A 9,576-nucleotide genomic window follows, 5' to 3' on the forward strand; every position below is an offset into this window, starting at 1 on the left:
ACGCCACTTGCATCAGGTATTCCTTGAATTCCTTGGTCCAGCATCCCTCCAAGGGCTCGAGCGCCAGGAGTAGGCACGCTCCTGAGGTTGGGCCACAAGCTGGGGCTCCTGAGGCAGGCGGCTCGGGGAGTTCCTCCCAAGGCTGAGTTGTTCTTGAAAGCGGCGGCGTTGCTGATGGCTTGAAGAGCCGCTCCTCGAAGACGCCAGCCTCCTAGGGCTGTCGCTTGGATGCTCTTCTGGCGATGTTGTCTGCTTCCTTGTTGGTCCCACGGGGCACGTTCTGCAACTCTGATACGTCTCCAACGTATCTACTTTTCCAAACACTTTTGCCCTTGTTTTGGACTCTAACTTGCATGATTTGAATGGAACTAACCCGGACTGACGCTGTTTTCAGTAGAATTACCATGGTGTTATTTATGTGCAGGAGCAAACATTCTCGGAATGACCTGAAACTTCACGGAGACACTTTTCAGAAAATAAGAAAAATACCTGCCAATGATGAAGGCCAGGGGGCCACTACCTTGCCATGAGGGTGGGGGCGCGCCTGCCCCCCTACCTCGTGGGCCCCATATTGCCTCTCCGACTCCAACTCCACCTCCATATATTGAGTTTCGGGGAGAAAAATTCAGAGTGAAGAAATCATCGCGTTTTACGATACGGAGCCGCCGCCAAGCCCTAAAACCTCTCGGGAGGGCTGATCTGGAGTCCATTCGGGGCTCCGGAGAGGGGAATCCATCGCCATCGTCATCATCAACCATCCTCCAGCACCAATTTCATGATGCTCACCGTCGTGCGTGAGTAATTCCATCGTAGGCTTGCTGGAGGGTGATGGGTTGGATGGGATCTATCATGTAATCGAGTTAGTTTTGTTAGAGTTTGATCTATAGTGTCCACTATGTTCTAAGATTGATGTTGCTATGACTTTGCTATGCTTAATGCTTGTCACTAGGGCCCGAGTGCCATGATTTCAGATCTGAACCTATTATGTTTTCATCAATATATGAGTGTTCTTGATCCTAAATTGCAAGTCTATAGTCACCTATTATGTGTTATGATCCGTTAACCCCGAAGTGACAATAATCGGGATACTTACCAGTGATGACCATAGTTTGAGGAGTTCATCTATTCACTATGTGTTAATGCTTTGTCTCGGTTCTCTATTAAAAGGAGACCTTAATATCCCTTAGTTTCCGTAAGGACCCCACTGCCATGGGAGGGTAGGAAAAATGATGTCATGCAAGTTCTTTTCCATAAGCACGTATGACTATGTTTTGAATACATGCCTACATTATATCAACGAACTGGAGCTAGTTCTGTGTCACCCTAGGGTTATGACTGTTACATGATGAACCGCATCCGGCATAATTCTCCATCACTGATCCATTGCCTACGAGCTTTCCATATATTGTTCTTCACTTATTTACTTTTCCGTTGCTATTGCTATCATCACTACAAAATACCAAAAAAATTACTTTTACTACGGTTACCTTTTGCTATCGTTATCACCACTATCATATTACTTTGCTACTAAACACTTTGCTGCAGATATTAAGTTTCCAGGTGTGGTTGAATTGACAGCTCAGCTGCTAATACTTGAGAATATTCTTTGGCTCCCCTTGTGTCGAATCAATAAATTTGGGTTGAATACTCTACCCTCAAAAACTATTGCGATCCCCTATACTTGTGGGTTATCAAGACTATTTTCTGGCGCCGTTGCCTGGGAGCATAGCTCTATTCTTTGAGTCACTTGGGATATATATCTGCTTATCATTATGAAGAACTTGAAAGATCCAAAAACCAAGATCTATCCCTCAACTACGAGGGGAGGTAAGGAACTGCCATCTAGCTCTGCACTTGATTCACCTTCTGTTTTGAGTAAGCTTGCGACACCTACACCTGCTTCTGCTATTCGTTCTGATATGTCACATGTTATTGATGATGCCACTTCTGCTATGCATGATACTTATGATGAAACTACCTCTATGCCTGGTACTACTATGCCACTTAGTGCTTTTCTTGATGAACAACTTGGTAGGGCTAGATAAATTGAAAATATTGAATCTGATGATACTGATGAAAGTGATGATGAAGAACCACTTGCCATTCCTAAGGGTTATGTTTTTGATCAAGATGCTTCTTTAGCTATTTTAGCTTGTAGAAATAGAAATGAACTTAAAAGATTATTAGCTAAATGGAGTAAGCAATCTCTAAATGGTAGAATGAAACCTGGCCCTGTTTTTGCTACTTCACCTATCTTTGTTACTGATAAGGATTATGAATTCTCTGTTGATCCTGATATAATTAGTTTGGTTGAATCTGATCCTTTTCATGGTTATGAATCTGAAACTGTTGTGGCACATCTTACTAAATTAAATGATATAGCTACCCTGTTTACTAAAGATGAGAGAACTCGCTACTTTTATATCCTTAAAATATTTCCGTTCTCATTAAAGGGTGATGCTAAGATATGGTTTAATTCTCCTGATCCTGGTTGTGTGCGTAGTCCCCAGGATATGATTTATTACTTCTCTGCTAAATATTTCCCTGCTCATAAGAAACAAGCTACTTTAAGGGATATATATAATTTTGTGCAAATTGAAGAAGAGAGTCTCCCACAAGCTTGGGGGAGGCTTCTCCAATTACTTAATGCTTTGCCTGATCATCCTCTTAAGAAAAATGAAATACTTGATATCTTTTATAATGGACTAACCGATGCCTCCAAAGATTACCTCGATAGTTGTGATGGTTCTGTTTTTAGGGAAAGAACACCGGATGAAGCTGAAATTCTATTGAATAATATGTTGACAAATGAAAATAATTGGACACCTCCGGAGCCAATTCCTGAGCCTATTCCTAAACCAACTCCGAAGAAGAGGAGTATTCTATTTCTCAGTCCCGAAGATATGCAAGAAGCAAAGAAATCTATGAAAGAAAAGGGTATTAAAGCTGAAGATGTTAAGAATTTACCTCCTATTGAAGAAATACATGGTCTTAATTTACCGCCTGTTGAAGAAACATATAATCCAAATCCTTTACCTATTGAAGAAACTCATGGTCTTGATAACCCGGCACAGGTAGTAAAGGTAAATTCTCTCTATAGATATGATAAAGATGTAATCCCATTTACTAAAATTGCTAGCCCATGCTTAGATGAGTTTGATAAAATTATGGCTAAGCAAGAATATTTTAATGCTTATTTTGGTAGACAATTAAAATACAATTCAAATATGCTTGGACACTTGGGTGATTATATGGCTAATGTCAAAGGTGAACTTAAACTGATTAGTAAACATGCTTCTATGGTTACCACTCAAGTAGAACAAGTACTTTAAGCTCAAAATGATTTGCTCAATGAATTGAATAATAAGAATAATGATAATGCTGTTAGAGTTATGACTAGAGGTGGTAGAATGAATCAGGAACCTTTGTATCCTGAAGGCCATCCTAAGAGAATTGAGCAAGTTTCTCAGAGAAATAATATAGATGCACCTAGTCCTTCTAAAAGGAAGAAAAAGAAAAATGATAGGACTTTGCATGCTTCTAGTGATCCTATTGTTGAAACACTTGAGAATCCAAATGATATTTCTATTTTCTGATGCTGAAACTCAATCTGTTAATGAACCTGAAACTAGTGATAATGCTAATAATAATGTTCATGATGATGCTCAACCTAGTAATGATAATGATATAGAAATTGAACCTGCTGTTGATCTTGATAACCCACAATCAAAGAATCAACGTTATGATAAAAAAGATTTTGTTGCTAGGAAACATGGTAAAGAATGAGAACCTTGGGTTGAGAAACCCATGCCTTTTCCTCCCAAACCATCCAAGAAAAAAAGATGATGAGGATTTTGAGCGCTTTGCTAAAATGATTAGACCTATCTTTTTGCGTATGCGATTAACTGATATGCTCAAAACCAATCCTTATGCTAAGTACATGAAAGATATTATTACAAATAAAAGAAAGATACCGGAAGCTGAAATTTCCACCATGCTTGCTAATTATACTTTTAAGGGTGGAATACCAAAGAAACTTGGAGATCCAGGAGTACCCACTATACCATGCTCCATTAAAAGAAACTATGTTAAAACTGCTTTATGTGATCTTGGAGCCGGTGTTAGTGTTATGCCTCTCTCTTTATATTGTAGACTTGATTTGAATAAGTTGACACCTACTGAAATATCCTTGCAAATGGCTGATAAATCAACTGCTATACCTGTCGGTATTTGTGAGGATGTGCCTATTGTAGTTGCAAATGTTACTATTTTAACGAACTTTGTTATTCTTGATATTCCCGAGGATGATAGTATGTCTATTATTCTTGGAAGACCCTTTTTGAATACTGCAGGGGCTGTTATTGATTGCACTAAAGGCAATGTCACTTTTCATGTTAATGGTAATGAGCATATGATACACTTTCCGAGGAAACAACCTCAAGTTCATAGTATCAACTCTATTGGAAAAATTCCATCGATTATATTTGGAGGTTTCGAATTTCCTCTTCCTACTGTCAAGAAGAAATATGATATTCTTATTATTGGCAATGTGCATATCCCTGTTGAGGTAACATAGTGTTATTCAAAATTTCTCCGGTTCCATGTTATTCGGAATGAGTTCATTAACAAGACTTGATCAACCTTGTTAGTGGATTCCTTTCGATGATCATGAGATGGATGAAACTAGGAGGAACAACCTTCTCTACCCCACTTTTACTTTCTGTTATTTATATTAAATAAAATAAAAATAAATATTTGTCTGTCTGTTATCTGATTATCCGTGCAATATAAAAATACCTCGAAAATAAAAGTTCTCCAAATGCCCTGAAAATTAAATATGATTTTTTCTAGAATATTTGAGGATTTATGGAACTGAGAACACACCAGGGGGGCCAACCACCTGCCCACGAGGGTGGAGGGTGCGCCCCCTGCCTCGTGGGCCCACGGTGGCCCTCCTCCACTTATCCTTTCACCCATACACTCCTTCTTCCTCCCCCAAACACGAATAACCAGCTCAAACCCGAGTTCAAGCTCGTTTTGCTGCCATTTTCGATCTCCTTGCTCAAAGCACCTCTCACAAAACTGCCTGGGGAGATTGTTCCTTGGTATGTGACTCCCCCATTGGTCCAATTAGTTTTTGTTCTAGTGCTTTATTCATTGCAAATTTTTGCTGCTTAGGTGACCTTGTTCTTGAGCTTGCATGTCAAATTTATATGGTTCCAAGTAGTTTTGATGCATGATATAGGCCCTAGGCACTTGTAGGAGTAGTTGCTATCAATATTATTGAGTTTGGTTTACTTTTATTTTGAAGTTACTAAAAAATTTCAGAATTTTTCAGAGGAAGAAAAATGCTTAGGAACATGTTCCAAGGTGGTTCTTCAAGGAAGCAAGGACCCAGGCTTGCAATGTGTGATGCTGATGAAGAGCCACCAAGAGACGCTCCAGTGCGTCCTTGTGAGTGGCCTTCTGAAAATTTTATGGATCAAGCGGGAATAAAAGAAGAATTCAACGCATATTTGCGTAACGCTGATCTCGTGAGCTTCGAGGAAGAGAAGTGCAGTCAGTATCATAATCTCACTAGTTCCTTTGTGAGGAGGTTTGAATTTTCAACATCACGTAATTCTCCAACTGTCCTGTTTGATCTTTATGATAAATCTTATACCATGGACTTAGAGGATTTTACCACTTCATGCAAACTTCCACAATGGGGTAGGATAAGGGATCCTCGCAAATCTGAATTTAGAGATTTTCTTGCTAGCATAACTGTGGGAGAATCTAGAGATATTACACAAGCTACCATAAGGAGCATTCACTTTCCTGCTATACATTATTTTGCTCTCTTCATAGGTAGATGCATTAATGGTAAAGATGAGGCATGTCACATGTGTGTCCCCGATCTCAGTATTCTTAGGAGTGCTGTGTTAGGAGACCAATCTTATAATCTGGGAGCCATTGTTGCACGTAGGTTGCACCTTAATAGATATAATGGAGATTTCTTTGGAGGAATTTATGCAACCCGCATAGCTAATTTTCTTGGTATAGACATACACGAAGATGATATTGAATTACCACCTGCTTACCTAGACTTTAATGCTACGGTTCATCACCAGTTTGTTGAGAGGAATGAATCACCTCTCCAGTACCGACTAATCTTTGACAGATTTCGTGCTGTCCGTATTACTCTCCCTGCTCCTACTTTCTTTGATTATCAGGCAAGAGGAGGATATACTATTACCAGAGAGGAGGCAGATGAGTACGAGAGGAGAGAGGAGGCCGCTCATCGCCATGCTGCGGCTCAACAGGCGATAGCTGCTGCATCACAGTACGACCCCAGCTACTATTATGGATATCAGCCAGGCCAGCCATGGCCATAGACCAACTTAGGCCAAAAGCCTAAGCTTGGGGGAGTACGTATTTCTCACCGACATTACATTTATGCTCACACACTCATTGCTAGATGTCGGCGCTCATACTTTTTCATTGTATCATCCATGCTAGTTTACTTTCCTTTTTTATGCTTTCTTCTTATGTGTCTAATAAACCTTAAGAAAAAACCAAAAAAATTAGTTGTAGCTTTTAATCAGTTTAATTTCCATGATTGTAGTAGTAATTAAAAATAAAACCCAAAAATATTTCCTGTTCTTCTTTTGTTTGTTGGGAGCTTTCCTGTGTAAATAGTTTTATTTCTTTTCTTTTCTTTGGGGGTCGATAGGAGAAGACCATGATTAAATTGTTGAAGTGGCTCTTATATGCATTATTGTTGATCTGACAAAAGAGCCCATATTGCCTTGTCTTCTCTTGTTTATTGAATGCTTGCAGATTCCAATTTAGTCCAGTGCACGTGCACTATTATTATTATTATTCACATTATTCGGTCGTGCAAGTGAAAGACAATTATGATGATATATGATGGACTGGCTGAGATGAAAAAAGCTGGTATGAACTCGACCTCTTTTGTTTTTGTAAATATGATTAGTTCATCGTTCCTGATTCAGCCTATTATGAATAAACATGTTTGCAATGACAACTAGAGATCATAGTTTCTTGTGCCATGCTTGATTAGCTATGAGTTATAATGGTTTACCCTGCGTGCCAACATGCTATTAAAATGGTTATGATGTGGTATGATAGGGTGGTATCCTCCTTTGAATGATCTAAGTGACTTGACTTGGTACATGTTCACGCATGTAGTTGAAACAAAATCAACATAGCGTTCATGATGTTTATGTTCATGGTGGATTATATCCTACTCATGCTTGCATTTGGTGTTGATTAATTTTAATGCATGTTCATGACTGTTGTTGCTCTCTAGTTGGTCGCTTCCCAGTCTTTTGCTAGCCTTCACCCGTACTAAGAGGGAATACTGCTTGTGCATCCAATCCCTTAAACCCCAAAGTTATTCCACATGAGTCCACCATACCTACCTATATACGATATCTACCTGCCATTCCAAGTAAATTTGTATGTGCCAAACTCTAAACCTTCAAATAAATATCCTGTTTTGTATGCTCGAATAGCTCATGTATCAACTAGAGTTGTCTGTATCTTCCATGTTAGGCGGGTTATTCTCAAGAGGAGTGGACTCCGCTCCTCACTCACGAGAGAAATGGCTGGTCACCGGGATGCCCAGTCCCATGCTTTATGCAAACTAAATCAAAATAATTGCAAACAAAACTCCCCCTGGGATTCTTGTTAGTTGGAGGCACTCGTTGTTTCGAGCAAAAAAATGGATTGATGCTTGTGGTGGAAGGGGGAGTATAAACTTTACCATTCTGTTTGGGAACCACCTATAATGTGTGTAGCATGGAAGATATCGCCATCTCTTGGTTGTTATGTTGACAATGAAAGTATACCGCTCAAAATATTATTCACCTCTGTTTCAAAACCGAGCTCTGGCACCTCTACAAATCCCTGCTTCCCTCTGCGAAGGGCCTATCTATTTACTTTTATGCTGAGTCATCATCCTCTTATTAAAAAGCACCAGTTGGAGAGCACCGCTGTCATTTGCATTCATTACTGTTAGTTTACATTGAGTGTGACTTGACTGGATCTCTTTTACCATATATTACAATGTCTAGTCAGTCCTTGGTCTTTAAAGGTGCTCTGTATTTATGTTTTGCGGTCTCAGAAAGGGCTAGCGAGATACCATCCTGTTATATCATATTATGATTGTTTTGAGAAAGTGTTGTCATCCGAGTTTTATTATTATGGCTCGCTAGTTGATTATGCTATTGATATGAGTAAACTTGAGACCTATGCGTTATTGCAAATGTGGTTAGTTATAATCTTTGCTGAAAACTTGAATGCTGGCTTTACATATTTACAACAACAAGAGCAAACAGAGTTTGTAAAAGTTTTTCTTTATCACTTTCAGTATGTCAACTGAATTGCTTGAGGACAAGCAAAGGTTTAAGCTTGGGGAAGTTGATACGTCTCCAACGTATCTACTTTTCCAAACACTTTTGCCCTTGTTTTGGACTCTAACTTGCATGATTTGAATGGAACTAACCTGGACTGATGCTGTTTTCAACAGAATTACCATGGTGTTATTTATGTGCAGGAGCAAACGTTCTTGGAATGGCCTGAAACTTCATGGAGACACTTTTCAGAAAATAAGAAAAATACCTGCCAAATATGAAGGCCAGGGGGGCCACCACCTTGCCACGAGGGTGGGGGGTGCGCCCCCTACCTCCTGGGCCCCTTGTTGCCTCTCCGACTCCAACTCCACCTCCATATATTGAGTTTTGGGGAGAAAAAAATCAGAGAGAAGAAATCATTGTGTTTTACGATACGGAGCCGCCGCCAAGCCCTAAAACCTCTCGGGAGGGGTGATCTAGAGTCCGTTCGGGGCTCCGGAGATGGGAATCCGTCGCCATCGTCATCATCAACCATCCTCCATCACCAATTTCATGATGCTCACCGCCGTGCGTGAGTAATTCCATCGTAGGCTTGCTGGACGGTGATGGGTTGGATGGGATCGATCATGTAACCGAGTTAGTTTTGTTAGGGTTTGATCCCTAGTGTCCACTATGTTCTGACTTTTCTATGCTTAATGCTTTTCACTAGGGCCCGAGTGCCATGATTTCAGATCTGAACCTATTATGTTTTCATCAATATATGAGTGTTCTTGATCCTAACTTGCAAGTCTATAGTCACCTATTATGTGTTATGATCTGTTAACCCCGAAGTGACAATAATAGGGATACTTACCGGTGATGACCGTAGTTTGAGGAGTTCATGTATTCACTATGTGTTAATGCTTTGTTCTGGTTCTCTATTAAAAGGAGACCTTAATATCCCTTAGTTTCCGTAAGTACCCCGCTGCCATGGGAGGGTAGGACAAATGATGTCATGCAAGTTCTTTTCCATAAGCACGTATGACTATGTTTGGAATACATGCCTACATTATATCAATGAACTGGAGCTAGTTCTATGTCACCCTAGGTTATGACTGTTACATGATGAACTGCATCCGGCATAATTCTCCATCACCGATCCATTGCCTACGAGCTTTCCATATATTGTTCTTCGCTTATTTACTTTTCCGTTGCTATTGCTATCATCACTACAAAATAC

The sequence above is a fragment of the Triticum urartu genome, chromosome 5A, assembly GCF_056163025.1.
Source record: "Triticum urartu cultivar PI428250 chromosome 5A, HENAU_Tu73, whole genome shotgun sequence".
NCBI lineage: Eukaryota > Viridiplantae > Streptophyta > Magnoliopsida > Poales > Poaceae > Triticum > Triticum urartu.